The sequence below is a fragment of the Martes martes genome (genome assembly GCF_963455335.1).
Source record: "Martes martes genome assembly, chromosome: 4".
In the NCBI taxonomy this organism is placed as follows: domain Eukaryota; kingdom Metazoa; phylum Chordata; class Mammalia; order Carnivora; family Mustelidae; genus Martes; species Martes martes.
Genome location: NC_137891.1, coordinates 13156231 through 13175598, shown reverse-complemented (window position 1 = coordinate 13175598; position 19368 = coordinate 13156231). Strand labels below are relative to the sequence as shown.

The 19368-nt window shown below is 52.8% G+C and overlaps 1 long non-coding RNA gene across 4 annotated transcripts in view; it reads left to right on the top strand.

Moving 5' to 3' along the window:
* LOC308341058 overlaps nucleotides 1-19368 on the top strand; it is a 216668-nt gene that overhangs the window by 69723 nt on the left and 127577 nt on the right. The window lies entirely within an intron of this gene.

Below are 19368 nucleotides of genomic sequence, written 5' to 3'. Positions count from 1 at the left end.
TGGAGTGGGTGGGTATTGTGTGGGCTGTGAACGGGAGTCAGGTGCGATGTGCTGGACTTCACACTGGGTATGGCTGGTTGGCATGGACGGTTGATCACAGATCACAGGCCCTGGAGCCCTTGGGAGGGCCGAGTGGCAAGGCAGTAGCAGGCAAGGGAAAGGAGCCTTGTGTCCGCGTGAGGGAAGGGGCAGCCAGACTTGAATGTGGCCACAAGGGCCCGTGCCAGTTCTGCGGTTGGCAAGCAGAACGACTGGCTCCCCACCCCCACCACCCCTGTCCCACCTTGGCAGCTATGACGTTGGTGACAGAGAGATGTTGCCTTAGCACTGGGCTCCCCATAGGACAATGGCAGCTCAAACTACCCATGTCTCGGTACAGGTCACCTGGGACCACCTGGCAGGTGGCTGCCAAGACCACAGTGAAGTGGGGCCTGGGGTTTGATTCTGACTGAGTTCGCAGTTCCACTCCTGCCCAGTGGTACTTCGAAGTGAGGCTTTCCCCAATCTCCTGGTGGAAATACTGTCCCTCTGGTCCCTCCCCAGAGTTCTAAATCAGAGTGCCTAGATGTGATGTGGTGTTCACTTACACAGGTTGCCTGATTGCGTGTCTTTCTCCCCCACCCTGGAAAGCCGCCTCTCTGAGGTCAGGAAATGGGTTGTCTTGCCCTGGAGGCATGTTATTTATTTATTTATTGTATCTTGCTTGATCAGATCACAGGGTGACTCTCAGTGGTTTTATTTCAGTGTTCCTGAAAAGGTCAGACAGAAGGGAAGCACTCTCTTTTTGAGCATCTGTGTAACTTCTTCAGCCAGCGGTCCTGCTGGGGGGCAGTGGTGTGCGCACTGCACAGCTGAGAGCTGGGAGGTTTGGTGGGGCTGCGTAACGCACCCAACGTTCCTTATCCAAGAGAACACTGAGCAGGAAGCCAGGAGCTGCCTGATGCTTTATGCTGAATCACGCCAGTTCAGCGGAAGAGTGAAGGCTATTCCTTTGAGGTCTTTAGAAGGGCATGTGTGTGCTTGTGCGTGCGTGCTTGTGTGTGTGTGTGTGTGTGTGTGTAGCACTGCCTGCTGAGGAATGCTCCTGGGCTCCTCAGCACTGGGTACCCTCTTTGTCCTCCGGGAGAGACAGACTTTCAGGAAGAACTCACTCCTGTGTGAGGTGGAGCCTGTGCCCCTGGGTAGGTGGGGATTTGCAGCCCCCTGTGATGGGTGTGCTGCCCACCGTACCATGGCCAAACACGATGGGGAGGGGACTCCTCTGAGGGGGCTGGTGAAGGTCTGGGAGCACTCTGAGGACGGGGAGCCTTGGCTGGGCTTGCAGGGGTGATCGGGCCCGTCCTGGGGACCTGAGGGCCTCAGCTGGAAGAGTGAGTTGGGAACACCGAGGCACAGCACTGCCCCAGGCCTCTTGCACCCCCCTCCCCGCTCTTTTCCCTTTCCCTCCCGCGGTGGCAGCTGTGCCCCCACTTATCACATGACCCAGAACCCCGCTTCCCTTTTTATCGGTTGCTCCCCAGAACAAACCCATTGTGGTGGTCTGGGTTATCTCCTGCTCCTCCCGGGAGGACAAGGGTGGGCTCTGCATCAGAAGACACAGAATGGTCCTGGTCAGGAATAAGACTCTGCTGGGTCCCTCCTTTCTGGCTGCCGAGTCCCTGCCCCACACCTGCAGGCTTGTACCCTATGGACAGTGACAGAGAAATGACCACCATTTCTTCAGCCACACATGTGGCCGACACTATTCCATTCCAAAGCCAGAACACACCTGTGGGGTAAGCATGGTTAGTCTGATGTTTTCCTCTTGATGTAGCTGGAGCACAGAAAGGCAGAGCAGGTCTCCCTGAGCAGGGCAGGATTTGAACAGTTCTCTTGGAAGCCAAAGCCACAAGGCCTCCCAGCCTGGAGCTGAGGGACCCATTTCTGCTTCCTTCTTGGTCCCTGGTGACGACGGTGTGATCTCGGGCAGGTTACCTCTCTAATCTGGGCCTTCATATCCCTGACTGGTAGGGAAACCGCCTGCTTTCTAAGTCTGGACACTTGCGAGTGAAAGCTGTGTGCTAACACTTGGTCTGGGATGGCAGGTGCAAACTGCTGTTGCTGGGCAGGCTAGACCCAGTGTTCCTTGGACTTATCAGTTAGATGGTGGACAGGGCTGCTGGTCCTGCTGGTCCTGGTCCTGGTGCTGGTACCACTGCTGGTGCCACTGGTGCTATTTCCTGCGTCCGCGGCAGCCCCTCCATGTCCCCCTTTGCGGCCGCATGGGCAGCTTGCATTTCTGTGTGGAGCAAGAGAGCTTGGCCTCATCTCCTTATCTCACAAGCCCATCTTTATCTGCTTGGAGGAGCCTGTGTCTTGTTGAGCTCTGTCACCCCAGACTCTGCTAGCGCAGGCCTGACCCTCTGTTTGTTTGTTTATTTTCACGGGAACCCGTGGTGGTGGACAGTACATACAGTCATCCTGGGGCTCGGGGTGCAGTGCTGCCGTCCCACCGACACAGACACCCCAAGCCAGCGTTTCTAGAGATGGCTTATTACCCTAGACCTACCAACAGGGGAGCCCGGGTCCCCTGGGGTCTACATGGGCTAGGCTGAGGGAAGGGCTGCGATTCATTCTCCAGGCTGGGTCTGGAGCCCAGGCTTCTCAATGAACAGCCATGGGACCGCTTCGTGGCTGGTGCTTATTAATGTCTGGAAATGTGCCTGCTTAACCTTCCAATCCAGCGAGATGGGTGTGGTGCCCCTTTTCTATATGAAGAAACTGAGGTTCAGAGAGATCCAGAGAGCTTCCCACCTTACCAATTCTGTCTGGAGAGAGCTGAGAAGCTGGTGCCTGCTCTCCAGTCTGTTAGCCTCCAGCCTCCCTTTGCCCGCTGGAACACTGGCTCTCAGTGTGCGGGGAGGTGTGCAAGGTCCCTGGAGGTTATTGAGGGACAGGCTGACTTAAAAAAAAAAAAAAAGTTTTATATTTACCTTCTCTTGAATTAGGAAAAGATCACAACACAGGAGACCGGTTGTTTTTGCAGCTATCATGGCTTAGGACTTAGATATTTGAGTTAATAAAAGAAAAAAGCCAATTTTGCAAAGATATTGAGGTGACCACAGTAAGTAAACACAGCCCTCCTGAAGAGGGCCCAACTGGAGGGCAGTCCCCTCTGCTGTTTGTGCTCCTTCGGCTGCACGGCTCTGGCCACGTTCCCAGAGAACGTGTCTCTCTGCCCTGGACCTCTGCCCCTGCACCCTGCTTCGTGTTGGAACACGTCTGCGCCCTCGTTCACCGCAATCCTCCTGAGACACAGAGGATGCACGGTGAAGGGACTACACAGCTCAGTCCGAAGCTAGGTAGGAAAACAGAATCCAGAACGATTCTTTATGAAGAATTTATGACACTTTATGATCCTGTAATTCTGCTCGAATTGACGGCGGCCCCTGATCATGGCACGGGCAACGCATTGTATTAATTGAGCACCCAAAGTTTTCCAGTCACCTCCTCGATCACTGTCTGAGGTTGAATTATGAAATAGTAAATATTCCGCCTATGAAGTCAAGTGGTGACTCATTCACTCATTCTTTTTCACTCATTTCTCCTTGGTAAATAGGGGATAATGTTACCTAGCCCATGGGTTCCTTGTGAGGATTACATAAGAGAACATATTTAAGGGCTTAATTCGGGGCCTGACATGTAGTAAGCACTCAGAGAATACCAGCTATTTTTAAATAAAGTGTTGAAATGGAATTAGAAGATCAGAACTTGTAGGCATACAGAAATAAAGAGCATTGAGGATGAGCGAGTTACTAAAATTTAACATGAAATTCTGCTCTTTCTAGTTAGCCCAACACACTGGATACGTTATATTTGTTTGCGTATGTCAAGGGTTGGCAGACTTTTCTGTAAAGGGCTAGGTAGTAAATGTTTTTGGCTTTTTAGGACACACAGTTCTGTCACCATTAGTCAGTTCTGCCTCTGCGTCTGGAAAGCAGGCATAGCCAGTAGGTAAATGAACTGGCATGGCTGCGTTCCAATAAAACTTTATTTATAAGAACTGGCCGTAGGCCCGTAGGCTGTAGTTTGCACTTTGGTCTAAATGAAGGAAACCTGTCTGCTGTTGAAAAAGAACAACTTCTGGGTTATAAACATTGAGAAAAATTTGTTACAAGATGTAGTCTTTTTTTTTTTTTAAGTATTTTTAAGTATTAAGTATTTTTTAAGTCTTTTTTTTTAGATTTTATTTTTAAGTATTTTTTAAGTATTAAGTATTTTATTTTTAAGTAATCTCTACACCCAACGTGTTGGGTTTACAACATCAAGTCGAGATGGCACGCGCTACTGGCTGAGCCCCAGGAGGTGGTCTTTATAGGAAACTTGTTAGTGTAGGGACGGTGATTTTGTTGGGGTTGTATGGAAAATGCAGAAGAACTTGATATTGCTAGTTCTTTTACCATGTATTTGGCAAACATTGATTGAGGCCTTGCTGTGTCTCCGCCTCTGATGTTGACCCCTAATGGATCCTAAAGGTGCATGCATTTTGGCAGGGGGACTGCATTAGCAAGGGGTCATCTCAGCAGTGCTGCAGGGAGGTCAGCTTAGATCTTTTTTTGGTGTCCTTTGCAATCTCCAGTTCCTGAACTACACACAAGCCTTAATGCTAATGTCAGTGGCCTGCCTGAGCTCCAGGCAGTAGCTACTGAGCAGCCTCCCTCACAGTGGGGGCTCCAGGATGAGGGGGGGGGGTGTCAGATGGGATTGCTGCGCTCTTAGAGTGATACCTGCAGTTACTGGAAGCATGTGGTCTTTAGAGCAAAACACAACCAGGTTTTTGAAGCTTTGCCGTTCCATAGCTGTGTGAACTAGCTCTGGTTCTTAAACCTCTCTGAACCTCACTTTCTTTATCTGCAAAGTGGGAACCATGGCACTGCTGAGTCTCTAGTTCTTAACTCAGTGTGGTCAGCTAGTGATTCCTCTCTAAATGTTAGTTCCTCCCTGTGGGGGCCTGGTGGCTGCTGGCCTCACCTGTCCCTTATCCCAGGAAACCAGGTCCTGGCTTTTTAAGCTGAGCCTGTGGATGTGAGGATTTCAGCTCCGTCTCCCTGGTGAGTGTTCGGGGTAAGAAGGCTTGAGAAAACAGTGGCCTGAGGAATTCCGAAGTTAATGAAGGGAGCGGATTCCAGAAGGGTCTCTGCTTGACCTCCCACACTTTCTCCAACACCCTGTTATCCCTGAGCAAGTTTGGAGGCAATCAAAAGATTGTAGCAGCTCCATAAAACAGCTCTCGCGTGATGGGGCACGACTGTGGCCTTGGCCACAGGGAGTTTGGGCCAGGGTGGTTGACTATGAGTCTCTTTCCTGTGATGCCTGGTTAACCTGAGAAGGGCATTGGAGCCACCAGTGTGGGCAAGACAGGCCATCATGGGAGAAGGAGAGCATATTTGAAAAAAGTTGAGGGGATAATTCTCAGCTATAAAGGTGGGAGGAGGGACTAAGGGCCTGTGTGAGAAATTTGAAAGACCCAGATGCCTTTATTTATTTATTTTTTAAGAATTTTATTTATGTATTTGACAGAGGGAGAGAGCACAAGAAGGGGGAGAGGCAAGCAGAGGCAGAGAGAGAAGCAGGCTCCCCGCCGAGGAAGGAACCGATGAGGACTCGATCCCAGGACCCCAAGATCATGACCTGAGCCAAAGGCAGATGCTTAACCGCCTCAGCAACCCAGGCGCCCTGACTCAGGTGCCTTTAAAAAAAGAAACAAAGAAAGAAAGAAAGAAACTTTCTCCATGATTCTGACTTCAGGACCCAAGAGTTGTATTCAGTCAGGACTAACTGGATGAAGGGGGTGGGTTCTCGTCGCCTGATTCGGTTTCCAGATGCATTCTCCATTTCCGGCTAATGGAAACTTCAGGGAAAAGGCTTTGGAGCCCAGAACTGGGCAGGGAAATTGCTGTCATTGAAGGGCCACAGTGGCTGGGGCTGGTCTGTGCCTAGCCCCATCTGTGTCTGCGGGCCCCGCGACTCAGGGTGGCGGGCACAGACCTGCCAGGTGCTGCGTGGCATCTGCTCCCGTCTGCCCTGGCTGCTCTCCGGGAAGTGGGTTATTTCCTCTTGGTAGGTGAGGGGTGGGGAGGCTTTATCCCCTTCCTTTGTCTGCTCAAATTGCCTGGTTTTGCAGGACAGTGGCTGGGGGTGGGGGTCTTTCCCTATCATCTATGTGTCTGCCCTATCTGCCGCCATCTATGACTCCCCACAGGGTGGGGCTTCTGGGGAGAGGGGGTCAGCTCTACCTGATTACTAGGAACTGCCCTGACCCTTCCCTCCCCCATGGAGGCTTATCTGGCTCCAACCAGAGCAGCTGCTCTGGTGAGCTTTCTGAGTCCCTCAGAAGCAGGGACAGGGTTTAGCAGGCTACGTCAACAAATAAACATCAACCAGAACAAGCTCCCAGCTTTCCACTCACCCAGGAGCCCTGGAAACTCTGCTGCATTTTCAGAGAATGTGATGATGCTCATCATAAAAAGAATTTTCCTGATGGAGAAATGCTCTAAAGAGGTTGCCCAGGAAATGTTAGAAAGTCAAGGACCATGTATGTCTTGGGGCTTCCTGGCTGTGTGACCTTGGGTGGGACACTTGGTCTTTGTGGACCTTAGTTTCCTCCTACCTGTAGCTGGTTCTTGTGAAAATTACAAGACCTGAGATGTAAAGCCTGACCGGTTATGAGTCCCAGCCTCTGAACCTGAACTGAAGTCAGATTTGCCAGTTGGATTCCTTTTGTGACTGGCCTGTTTCCACTTGTTGAGTCATCTCAGGTGGTTCCTGGGACTTCTCTGAGGCTCTAACTCCTAGTCCTTCAATGTGGTGGTGGTCTGTGGCTCTTGTCCCTCATCTGCTTGTTGAAAGGACCAAATGAGTTCCCTAAAGTGCCTGAGAGCCGGCCCATGTGGCTGTTGTTGGACTGTGTGATGGCTGAGCCTGATCTCTTGACAGTGGAGTCTAGAGGCAGCACAGGTGGCGGGTTCCAGCACATTCCTCAAGGTTAAGACCAGGCAGCCCGAGAGGTGTGTCTGGGACGTGGATGGCCCCGCATCCCTCAGAAGCCGTGCCAGGATGCTGGACACACTCTGAGGGCCGCCGGCTCTGCTGTCCTCTGCTTCTCACATCATTCAGACTGACTTGCCAGGCTAGAATCTGCTCGGTGTGGGGTGTTGTCCTTTGCATGCCGTCCCCATCTGAGACACAAAGCAAGAAGCTGTAGAGGGTCATTTAACAGACTCCTCCATTCCTACCTCAGGATGAACTGGGGTTAAATGAGGGGGCCTGTGTGCTTCGGATCATTGTTTCTGAAGAAATAAGAACAATTTAGAGATACAGTGGAAGCCTGTGGGCTCTCTTCTCTCCTTCCAGTTCCTTCCCTTCCCAGAAGTACCACTCTTCTGAAGGTGGGGTGTGGTCCATCGTGGCTCACCCTTTTCTTACAGATCTGTCTAGAGACCTTTTCTGGCACCTGTTCTCGTCTTTGCAGACTGCTGTGTGGTGGCCTCGTGTGGGCACGTGATTGCGGCACTCTGCTCTGTTCACTCTGTTCTGTTTGCAGCTGCTGCTGCTGCTTGCTCCTACAGGCTCCTCCTGGTGGATTTTGGGTCGTTAACAGGTTTTTGCTACTGTCAACAGTGCTGGGGGACCCTTCTTTGCACATACCTCCCAGTGCACGTGTGGGTGTCCCCAGGGGCTTGATGCACAGGAATGCATGCTTTCTGTCTCATCAGGGGAAGCCCTGCTGCCGTCCGGCTGGGATCCTCCACTTGCTGGGGGCTGGGAGGTGTCTCTCTGTGAGCTGGAGAGCTCTTTGAGGGATGCTCGCCCCTGCTCTACATCTCTGTGTCCGGTCGGCCGTGCATGGTATGAGCATCAGCTCATTACTTGTTGAATGGGGTGAATTCTGGAAGGAGATGAGATTGGCATGGAGGGCAGGACCAGGGTCAGGTTATAGAGGAAACCCTGCCACGGCTGCCCTCTGCCAAAGCGAGGTCAGTGGAGAGAAAAACAGAGATGGGGCTGGTGTAGAAAAAGGCACTGACAGTGCGGTGAAACCCAGGGGTGGCAGGGCCAGGCTGGGTATCACAAGGCTGGCTCCTGGGGGGCTGGCTGAGGCCATGTCCGAGCAGGCGGGTCCCCACCGTGGGGGACATGGGTATCCCCGTGACCGTCGCAGGAGCCAGTCTCAGCCAGGAATGGGGTTTCCAGCAAAGCCTGTATCTCAGAAGCAGTAGAGGAGAACAGGAGGCCAGGCTGCAGCAGGGGCGTTTGTGGACCATGCGGGGAAGAGAGTGTCGGAAGGAAGATCCGTGCCGTGGAAATGCTGAGAGAAACAAGAGGGCGAGGGAGGATCAGACACAAGGTTTGAGGCTTTTTTCCCTCCCCTTTTTTGAATGATTAGAAATGGAAAATTAGGATTTAGAATGGCGAAAATAATGTGTATGCTGTGAGATAGCCCATTTTCTTCTTAAACCTTTTCTCTGATAGTAAAACTAATAAAGGTCTTTGGGGAAAATATAGAATATAGAGAAGGGCAGTGCTCGCGAGGCTCCACTGGGAGCACCCCCTGCTAGGACTCGGGTGACCCCGCACCCTGGCTGTTCCGGGGTGTTCCTGCAGTCAGCACTGGGAGCCCCGCCTCCCAGCACTTGATGGCACCCTGCTATCCCTGCGGCACGTGGGACCTGAGGGGTTACCGTGCCCTCCCTCTCCTGCTGTGTGGTTGGCTGCCCACGCCGCCCACCTGCAGGCATCACTGTCTCTGCTGGGGATGGGGTGCAGACCACGATGCGGTGCCCGGGGGTGAGGGCCAGGGGGAGACACATCCGGAGAAAAGAACGCGTCCAGTGTGCATATTTTTAAGGGTCTGGAGGGGTGGCCCTTCCTAACAGCCCTGTAAGTTCTTCTCATTCGATTCATCTTTGTCACACACCCAGTACGTGCAGGGCCCTGTGCTGAGAAGTCCAGGCCCTGTGGGTTCGTTGAGTACGTGTTTGCTTCCGTTGGGTGGCTTTCATGGCTTCACATTATTCAGTCACTGTAGCAGCACCGGGAGGCTGTTGCTGTGAGGAGTGGAAGTGCTGGGTTACCTGACACCGTGGTCTAAGTCTCTGGGGTCACAGAGTGCAGTAGCTTCAGGGTGCCTGGTGCTAGTCTTGGCCCTTTCGTTTGTTGGATGGATGACCTTGGGCAAGTTACTTAACTTCCCTTGACCTCTGTTTTCAAATCTGTAAAATGGGGTCACCATAGCTCTTCTGTTGAGGCGAATGTTTGTGTCTTCCCGCATTTTTATGTTGAAGCCCTAAGCCTCAAGGATGGCATTCAGAGTGGGGCCTTTGGGAGGTGATCCAGCTTACAGGAGGTCATGAGGGTGCCCCCCACCTCCCCACCTGCAATGGGACCAGTGTCTTTGAAAAGAGGAAGACAGATCTCTGTCTCTCTTTTTATGCTTTCACACCAAGGGGAGGCCCATGAGCAGCGAGAAGGTGGCTATCCACCAGCCAAGAAGACAGCCGTCACCAAGGACAGAATCTGCTGGCACTCTAGCCTCCAGAACCCTGAGAAGTAACGGTCGGTGGTTGAAGCCCCTGACTGCAGCATATTGTTATAGTAATCTCAGCTGCCTTAAGTCAGTCTTCTGGTTTAAATGAGATGCTACATGAAGCCTTCAGCATGGCACCCAACACCTACCAAGTGTTGGATGAAGCGTGGGTGCCATTGGGCACCATGGTCTTTCCAGGTGACACCACGGGGGCTCAGAGCCAGTCAGGAACTGGCTGACAGTCACTCACTCAGTCAGTTTACGGCAGCTCTTGGGATACGCCGGGTCCTTTCTTCTTCCCTGCCTGGCAAGCACCTTTCCTGTGCTGCCTTTGTGGACCGACCATGTGTTATCGGGGTTCTTGCAAAAAGCCTCGAGAGCCAGAGTGAGATAGGAAGAAACTGGCTGGCTGCTGTCTGCAGACTGAATGAAGCCCTTCCCGGGACTTCATTAGCTCTCCAGGTAGCACCGAAAGAAACACCTCCCACTGGCTTTGAGGTTCTCAGTTGACACTGCATTTTGGATTCAGAGAGCACTGGCTTCTTGGATTTTCCTGAGGACAGATAATGTTTCCATAGCAGCAAAGGTAAATGGGAAATTTAGGCTTGGGCAGGGCAGGCTGTCCCCCTTTGGTGTGACGAAAGGGTGAGACATGGCTTAGGGACACTCCTGATGTCCTGTGTTCCAGGTGTTGGGATGAGAGGGGCATCAGCAGGTAAGGGGAAGCTTTGGCTGCCCGGAGAAGCCTGCGTTCTCATGATGCGTCCATGGTCTAATGTTTGAGTCTTATTTCTGTCCATTCTGTGCAATGGCAAGGGCTTGGGCGCAGGATCGAAGAGGGTGTGGATATATGGACGTTGGTGGCACGGTGCTTGTATATTAATTACCCTTCATTGAATGGCTTTTATGCTCCAAGACTTAAATAAAGCTTCCAGCAACCCCAAGAGGTCAGTGCTGTGTGACTCTCATCTCACTGGTGTGAAAACAGAGAATCAGAACAGTGTCAGGCTTCTGGCTCGCAAGGCCGGAGCTGGGATTCTGAGCTTCCCTGTGACTCCCGACCTCGTTTCCCAGGCTGCCTGCTCCCTACCCCAGAAACATCATGACCTATCACGCGAGATGCCAGGCCTCTGGTCCCAGATGGCAGAGGGGCCCTAAGGGAGGCTGGATCTTCCCACCTGACGAATTGACACTAGCCTGCTACATTGACAGTCCCGTTGTCCTGAAGGGACCCCAGAGGTCAACTGCTCTGTCGGGGTGGGTGTGATGGAGACAGGAAGCTACACCCCACTGCATTGGTTTGCCGGGTGGACATGGGCCTGGTGGCCATCAGGGAGAAGGGGCATGGGGCAGGCAGGGCTGGTGAGCAGGAAAAAACCTACAGACAATGCAGACCGCATTGTGGATGGAGTCGGGTTATTACATGGAGGCTCAGATGACCAGATCTGGGTCAGTAAGACTGGGCTGCAGAAAGAGAAATGGGGAATCTTTGTATTTTCCAACAAAGTCCTCGCCATTTTCAAGGACCCTGTTTTCTTGGTTACCCTTCTAGGGATGGTGGATGTGGGGTCCCAGCCAGAGATCTGTGGTGGCGGCAAGGAGGGAAGCAGTGGTGGGGCTGGGATGGGGAAGGGGCAGCGGCTGAGGGAAGGGAGGAAGAGGAGAGGAGGGTGCACATTCCACACCCAGCTTCTTCCTGGTTTAACTTTCTCCCCAGCAGAGAACAAGGGGCCGATTCACGTGGCAAGAGTGGCCTCCCTCAGCCTGGAGTTGGGTTCCTGTGCCTTCCAGTGACTCAGGAGGGAATTCCATCTCACATCATTCATGCCGTTCTCAATCTTCATTTTGTGGCTGCCTCATCTTTCTGGAATTTGCCTTTTTTCTTTCTTTTTCTGGGTCGTGTGTGTAGGCGTCATATGGTAGGACTCCAGGAAGCACAGCCCAGCCTCGGTCTTCACGTGCTGTCGTCTCCAGGCGTCCCGGGCCTCGTGTTCTGTTGGCCCGCCTTCGCAGTGTTGGCCAGGTGACGTGTGCACGTGCCAGTGTTCCTGTCGTCTTTGGGGCTCCGCACCTGGTTCTCAATCCATCCCCACCCCTGGGGGGACCTCTGGTTCAACACTCCTGGACCTTCAGATTGGAACTCTCGGGATGGCCAGCATCCTGGCTTGCTTCCCTGGATGGAAGAGTCCCCCGAGGTCTCTGGACCCGGGTGTGTGGCAGTGGGGCCGCTGTCACTGGAGGTGAAGCATGGTACCATCAAGTGGGGAGAGGGGATGGACATTCTGATAGGGTGCTTTCTGCCTCTCCCAGTCCCCACCGACCTTGACTTTAGACCCAGCCTCCTCTGGCTCCCCCGCAGGGCTGGTTGCCCCTTCCCCCTCACTCACAGGCATTTGCCTGCTCTCTGCTCCAGCGTGCTCTTGCCGCATGGGTCTGTCTTTCCTGTGGGCCTAGAAGCTTCTCTGGTGGGAGGACCAGGTTTGGGCTCACCTTGGATTTCAAAGCCCTTAGTGTGGGGCCAACCCATGTGCGGTGCTGGATGGACTCTCAAGAGACTGGTTGAGACTTTTCCGAATTAAAGGGGATGGGGTCACACAGGCCACTTTCCCCCTTAATAGATCAGCTGCTGTTTATCGTTCTGATAATCAATGGGTGTATATGGATGTCTGCTGTGTTCTCAAGGAATCTACTTGAATGGCATACCTGTCTCTCCCTAAATTGGGTAAAACAGCAGGAAAACAGTCTAATACAGTGTTTCAGGTGATGTGTCTCAGTGTGAGGAGGCCTGAGTTTGCATCATGGCTTTGTTGCTGAGGAGCATGTAACCCGAGACCAGATACTTCTCTGAGCCTCAGTGTCCCTAGCTGCAGAATGGGAGTAAATAAAGCTAGTGTTCTCATCTGGAGATGATTTTAATGAGCTAGTACATGCATAATGTTGAGCATGTGTGGGAATCTCTCTGGAGGGAGACCCATGGGCCACTGTTTTTCCTTTAAAAGGAAGTGGACGCGATGCACCTCTAAGAACTGCAGCTCTGTTTGTGGGGGGTGGGGAGCTCAGTGTGGTCCTTAGTGGGCATGGCAGTGCAGCACAGGGCGTGGGGTCCTGGGATGTGGAGGCTTGCGTGCTGGAAAACTGGACCGTGGGCAGCCCCTGCAGAGACGCTGGGATGGGAGAGGGAACCAGGACTCCCCTCTGGGAGGCAGTGACCAGCCTCCAGGAGTGGAGGGTCGTGAGGAAAATGTTGGGCCTCAAGGTTCTGGAACCAGACAGAAGCAGGGCACTCATGCTCATGTTCTTCAAGGATTGTTTGTACGTCAGCCCCGCAGGTGCTGCAGTGAGCACCGTGGCCGAGATTCGGCACGTGCCTGCAGTACCAGAGTGGGTGCCAGTTTTTCTGATGAGGCCGGGCGAGAGGCTGTGCATGCGGGGGAGAGGCTGTGCATGCAAGGGATAAGCCGCCAGGTGCCAGGGGTGGGGTGCAGGGGCGGGCCCAGGCACACTGTGCTCAGGCTTACCCTTGCCCTAGGTCAACCCTGCCACATTAGGGCAGGAAGAGCAGTTGGCAGGGTGCTTAGTTAGGCAGGCTCCACCCTCGACTCAGGAGAGGAGGATTGGGGTGCTGGGGGTTGGGAGCAGATGTGCGTGAAATGGGGGTGGTGGTGGTGAAAATGTGCACCAGGAGGGGATGCTTTTGAAGCTTGTTTTTTTTTCTGAAAGAATTGACTCACTTTCTGTTTCCTGGGCCACTGAATTTTGGTGTCTGCATCTGCAAACTGGGAATAAGAAACTCTGTTTGGGGCAGGTGTGAAATCCTAGAAATGGTTGAGCTTGTAGGAATGTGGCAGAGAATGCTAATGCCTCCCTCTTTCTGAACTGTCTTCGTTTGCTAGAAAATCGCTATCAGATGGACATCTGCAAAGCCCACACTAGTTGGATCAGTGAAGTCAAATGACTGGCTGATATAATAATTAGATTAGTAGGTAATAGTCATAGCCGACATTCATCTAGTGGTTAAGTCCTGCCCATCTGTTCTAGAACTTAATTCTTGAAGTCATCCTAAGAGATGCAGTGCTGTCATTAGCCCTATTTTACAAGCAAGTAAAACAGGATCAGAGAGGTTGAGTGTAATATCTGAGGTCACACAGCTAAAAGTGGCTGCTCTGGTATTCCAGCCCCAGCAGTCTCACTGCAGAGCCTGTGCTGTTAACCACTGAGGGTTCTGGGAAGGGATAGGGGTACAGACTTTCCTTCAGCGTCCCACAGGTTATCACTCCCAAGGGATTATGCTCAGAGTCTGGGGTAGGCTGAACCCTGGACACCCACCTCTCTTCCACCTGATCTGAACCATCGGTGGCACAGGGGAGGCTGAACAGGTAGGAACCCCAGAAGTAGGTGACCTCTCATTTTGTTTCCAACATCTGCCCAGCTCCTCTTGGAAACTTTTCCCTTTTGCTGACATGTTCCTTGTTCTGGACATTGCTTTCTTGGTGGTGTCATTTGAGTAGATCCAGGCACATCTGTGCTGGGAGCTCTCACCAGGAAAGCTGCAGCCAGGAGTGCCCCTGAGCGTGGCTTCTCTGACCCATGTAACAGAGCCCTGTGGCTCCTGGTCCTGACTCTCAGCACTTAACTTGCTGGCCTCGCAGAGACTCTACAGGGCCTGGAGTTCTAGAGAGCCATCACTCCAGTGACTCTACAGTGCGGGGCTGGAATCTGGGAAGAAACTGTGCACCAGACACCCTCTGGGGTGCCTTATGTCTTATCATCACTACAACCCCCATGGATTCCCTGATTTACAGGTGAGGAGACTGAGGTCCAGGGGGGTTGAGGAACTTGCCCAAAGACGTAGCCACTGAACTAGAGCTGAATACCGGCTGTGTCTGAGAGCATGCTGGTCCCGCTCTGCCGTGTTCAGGGACAGCAAGAACGTCTCTGTTGTGACCAGGAGTCAGTGTTGCAGGTGATGTCCTGGCTCCTTTCCGGTCTGTGACTCCGCTTATCTTAGGCGAAGACAGAACGAGCAGCTTTCGTTGCCATAAACTGTTTTAACTGAAGCTCACCACAGGTTTCTGGGTGGTGCTTGTCTCGTGAGGGATAAAGAATGGGCGAGGCTGTGTGGGCAGTTGGTGAATGGGGCTGGGGGCAGGGACAGGACTGGTTTTTGGAGGAGACCTGGCTGACTGCCCCTAGGTAGGTGGGCCTCTGGGCTGTCTCTTCACTTCATCAAGAGAAGCCAACAGATCCCCCTGTTTAAAAATTCTGTGACCCTGCAGGGTGAGCCTTTGGAGCCGGCATTCAGCTCACTGCAGATATCTGTACTAGCCACGCGGACAGTTTGCTTTCCCGAAGGCTGTCTAACCGTAAAAATTAGCTCAGTATGGGGGGTGCTTCCTGGGCCTCTTGAGTGGTTCATGTGCACTAATTCATGTAACCCTACAGTTGCCCGATGTGATCGCTACTGTTACTACCACTCCCGATTTTAAAGATGAACAAAGACTTGACACAGTTAAGTCATGTGCCCAAGATCCCTCAGCGAGTAGGCAGCTGAGCAGGGATTTGAACAGGGAGAGGCTGCCACGCTCACACAGGTGGGCCCTCTGCCGGCTGAGGGCTCGTGAAGCTGGAGTTGACGCTTCCCCCATGTTATCTCACCACCCTCCTACTGGGAAGATTGAATGATTCCCCTTGTGATGGATGAGGAAAGAAAGGCTTGTGAGTGGTTAAGGAATTTTCCAGAATTCTGCAAGTTCTAACTGGTGGCTTTAGGCTTGAACCCAGGTCCACTGACTCCAAATATGGGGTCACTCTTACATCTCCTCCCTTTCTTGCTGACCTCTGGGCTCAGCTCGTATTACCCCGTCCAGCTGGTCTTTCCGTGCAGGTGTCCCCACAGTGCCTCTGCTTTCCTCTGACTTGGAGAGCGAGCTTTACCCCCCAGACTCAGGCATGGCTTCCTCTTCACATCTGCTCCCAGGACCCGGCGTTCAAACCAGGATTCCCTCTGAAGCTTGGTGATCAGAAAATTCATCCACCAAGCTTGACCTGGCATGTGTCCTTTGGCGCTGGGAAGCCATGGGGCATCCAGGTTCATACTGGGCCGTGTGTGACTGCGGTGGGTCCCACTTCTTTGGTGCAGATGGTGTTTCAGTGGGGAATGGCAGCAGAGAAGTGGGAGGCCCCACTGGGGCACTGCTTGCCGTGTGGGTGGGGGTGGACCACCCCCCTGGCTGGTCTGTGTTCTGTGCCAGGCCTTGACAGATTCGGTCAGGTTCAGGGGCCCCACAGTGGTCTCCGGGCTGGGAGCCCTTCCTTCGGCTCACCTGCCGTGCACCCTTCCTCCCCTTTCTCTGCTCTGGAGATGGAGGCCAGCTGGTCACTGGTTCTCCAAATCACCTGCTCAGCCTCTTCAGGCCAGTGGAAGGTGTTAAGTCATCTCGAGTGTTGCCCTCTCTCGGACCCCCTCCAACTTCCTACAAGTCCCACTTCCCAGCCCAGGTTAGCTGTGTCTTTGCTCTGCTGGGTTGGTTATCCCGGGACCGGGTGTTCTCCAGAGCCTGCGGCCTCTCCGAGTGAGGGGCTGGGCCTTGCCCCCGGGGCTGCCCTGCTCCAGGCCCCTGTGTGTGAGGTGCCCATCACCACCAGATCGTTCATCTGGAGGCAGCAGAAGTGTTTGCCACCACCTTGCCCCCACCCAGCCGAGCACTCGACGACAGAAAGACAGACAACGCAATTCAGAAATGAGCAAAAGACTTCAATATACCTTTCTCTAGAGGAAATGTGCAAATGGCTGGCGAATGAAAAGATGCCTAACTTCATTAGTCATTAAGGAAAGGTATAAATGAAAGCCATTAGCTCTCTCTTTCTACCTGTTAGTATGGCTGTAATCATACTTTCAAAAGAGCAGAAAATAACAGGTGTTGGCGGGGCTGTGGAGACGTTGGAGCCCTGTGCACCGCTGGTGGGGGTGTAACAGGGTGAAAGCCGCAGCGGAAAACAGCTTGGCAGCTCCTCACAAAGTTAGCTATAGAATTACCCTGTGACCAAGCGACTGCACTCGTGGAGACGTATGTAAAGGAGGTATTGATACATGTTACAACATGGATGAACCTCAGAAAACTGAAAAAAGCCAGGCATGACAGTTCACATATCGCATAATTCCATTTTTAGGAAACATCCAGAATAGAGACAGAATGCAGATTGGTGGTTGCTCGGGATGGGGGGCAATGGGGTGTTCCTGCTTCATGGGGATGAGGTGTTACCTTGGGGTGGTGGAAATGTTCTAGAAGGACAAGAGGTGGTCACACGGCATCACGGGTGTACTACATGCCGCTAAATTGTGTGTATTAAAATGGTTATTTTTATTTTTTGTGAATTTCATCTCAACTATAACAAACATACCCGGCGTCACCGCAGGTCTCCATGGGGTAAAAAGAGGAAACATGGGGCACATGCTTTATGTGCTTTATGTCTGACTCTTGACCCCAGTGAATTTGATAGAGATGGGATGGGCCCTGTTACTTCCATTATACAGGTGAGAAAGTCGAGGCTCAGTTAGGGCACTCAGTTTAGGGAGGCACCGACAGACATGAATACGGGCTTATCTGGGTCCGACCTGATCACTTCTCTATACTCTTCCTCCTGGCCAGCACAAAAGGCTTTTGTTTGGCTTTGCCTTGCTTCAGAATGAGCTCATGTCAGGAACTGTGCTCAGCCTCCCTCAGCTTCGTATCCTTTCGGGAGATGCCTGCCTCTTATCTTCCTCATACCCACGTCCTCTGAATCCCGGTCCACTCTGGCCACCTGCCTACAGAGATCTTTTTCCAACACACACTGCCCACTTCCCTCCCAAGGAGGCAAAGATCTGTAGCCGAGAGAAAACGAAAGGTGAAGGTTTGAGCACAGTCCTACTGTGTGATCATAGATGAATCTCTTAAACCTGCAGCACCTCAGTTTCCCTAAATGTGTCGTGGGAGAGCGGGACAACACTCAGGCGTCTTCCCTGGAGTGGTTGTGAGGACTGACTGACCGTATCTGTGTCTGGACTTTAAGGATGGAAAAGCACCATATGGACATGAGGGGTGGCAGGGTCACTCCTTGAATCAAGGTCAACATTCTGGCATACGCAGCAGAGAACAGACCCAAACCCCAAAATCTAGCCGAAGGGCATGTGACTGGTGCTCAGTATTGATTTGCTGCCCAGACAAGAGCATGAAGGGGCAGGAGGCAGTCCTTGACCTGAATTGTGGGCTCGGTCCAGGATTTAGGCTTGTATATGTCCTTTGTGTGTGCTCAGTCCCGGGACCGAGCACGCAGGAGGCGGTCAGGGAACAACTGGGGATTGATTTGTCTCTCTTCTCCACACCCAAGTTGGAGAGGGACAGCTTCATTCTGGTTTCTGGATTTTGGCTGCTTTTTTCTTGCGTGGTGGGAATTATTGCAGGAGGACGTCATGGAGGAAGCCGCAGGTGCTCGGCTTCCATCCCTCCTCACCCTGCAGAGGTGTGTGATCCAGCGCAGAGGCGGGGGGCTGACGTTCCTGATGGGAAGTTGTTGGGCTGTCTGTCGCCTGAATCTGGCCGTATCAAGGTGGAAGAACTCTATCACTTTGGTCCCCGTGCCCTCTTCCGCTGGATCCCATTACTTTTTCAGGAGTGCGTAGCTGAAGCTTTACGGGTTGGAGGTAAGAGGCAGTGCCTCTCTGAGTACGAGTCAGGGATTCGAGCATTGTTTTGGTTCTGACAGCTGGTGGGAGAGCCATTTCTTCTTTCTGATCGAGGTGGCCAAGGCAGTAGGTGTTACTGTGGATTTGCTCACTCTTAGTCATGTAACCCTGGACACGGCAGCCTGTATCGGGGGTCTCTGTTTTCATGCAAAACGAGGGGGGAATGACACTTGGAGGATCCCTCAAGTTCCTTTTGGCCCCCAAATATGAAGATTCTGATAGTTGATGGTGTTTGTGCTTGGTACAAGCCCCTTATTGCAACCATCTTTTGTCTTTCTCTTTTCTGTCTGAACTTTAATCCATCTACCCACTGACCTACCCACCCGTAGACCCACCCACTCACCCACTCATCCATCCATCGACCCACCCACCTGTTGACGCAACTACCCACCCCCCATTCACTCACCCAGCCACCCACATGTAACCCACATGTACTAGATAACCCCTCTGAACCAGGCAATATTCTAGGTCCTGAGGATACCAGGAGGTCTTAAGAGTTCACAGTCATGAGGGGGACATAGGTATTGGCATAAAATAAGAAAATCCGATGTCTCGGGTGCTATGATTCAGAAAGGCGCAGACTGCTCTCACAGCAGCAAGGCAGGCCAGCAGCCTCCCCTGAGATCCCTTCACTGAGGACTACGGCCTGCCTCCTGTGACAGCTTTAGGACGGGCTTGTCTTGATGTGGGAGAACCGTGTTGATGACCTCAAGAGGCCCCTTGTAGCCACAGGAATCTGTGATGTGGAGTTCTCAATTGCCGGCTTTGCTGGAGAAGAGAGAGAAAAAGAAAGAAGGAAGAAACAGAGGGGCTGGTCAGTCCTGCTGTACATTTATGTTTGCGGTCCCAAACCTCCGTTTCCTGGGGCCGCAGGCTATGTGTGTGGGAGGCGCAGAGCCGCGGCTCAGCGGGGCACGGAGCTCCTGCAGCCAGCTCTGGGGACGGCTGTCTGTTGGCACTGCTGTCCCCCTGCAGCGGCGGTGGCTGGCCCAGGGCGGAGCTCCTCTCTGTCCAGTTAGTCAGTGGCCTGCGGCCTACCTGGCAGAGTAGGGCCCCTCCGAGAGCCGGTGCCGGGATT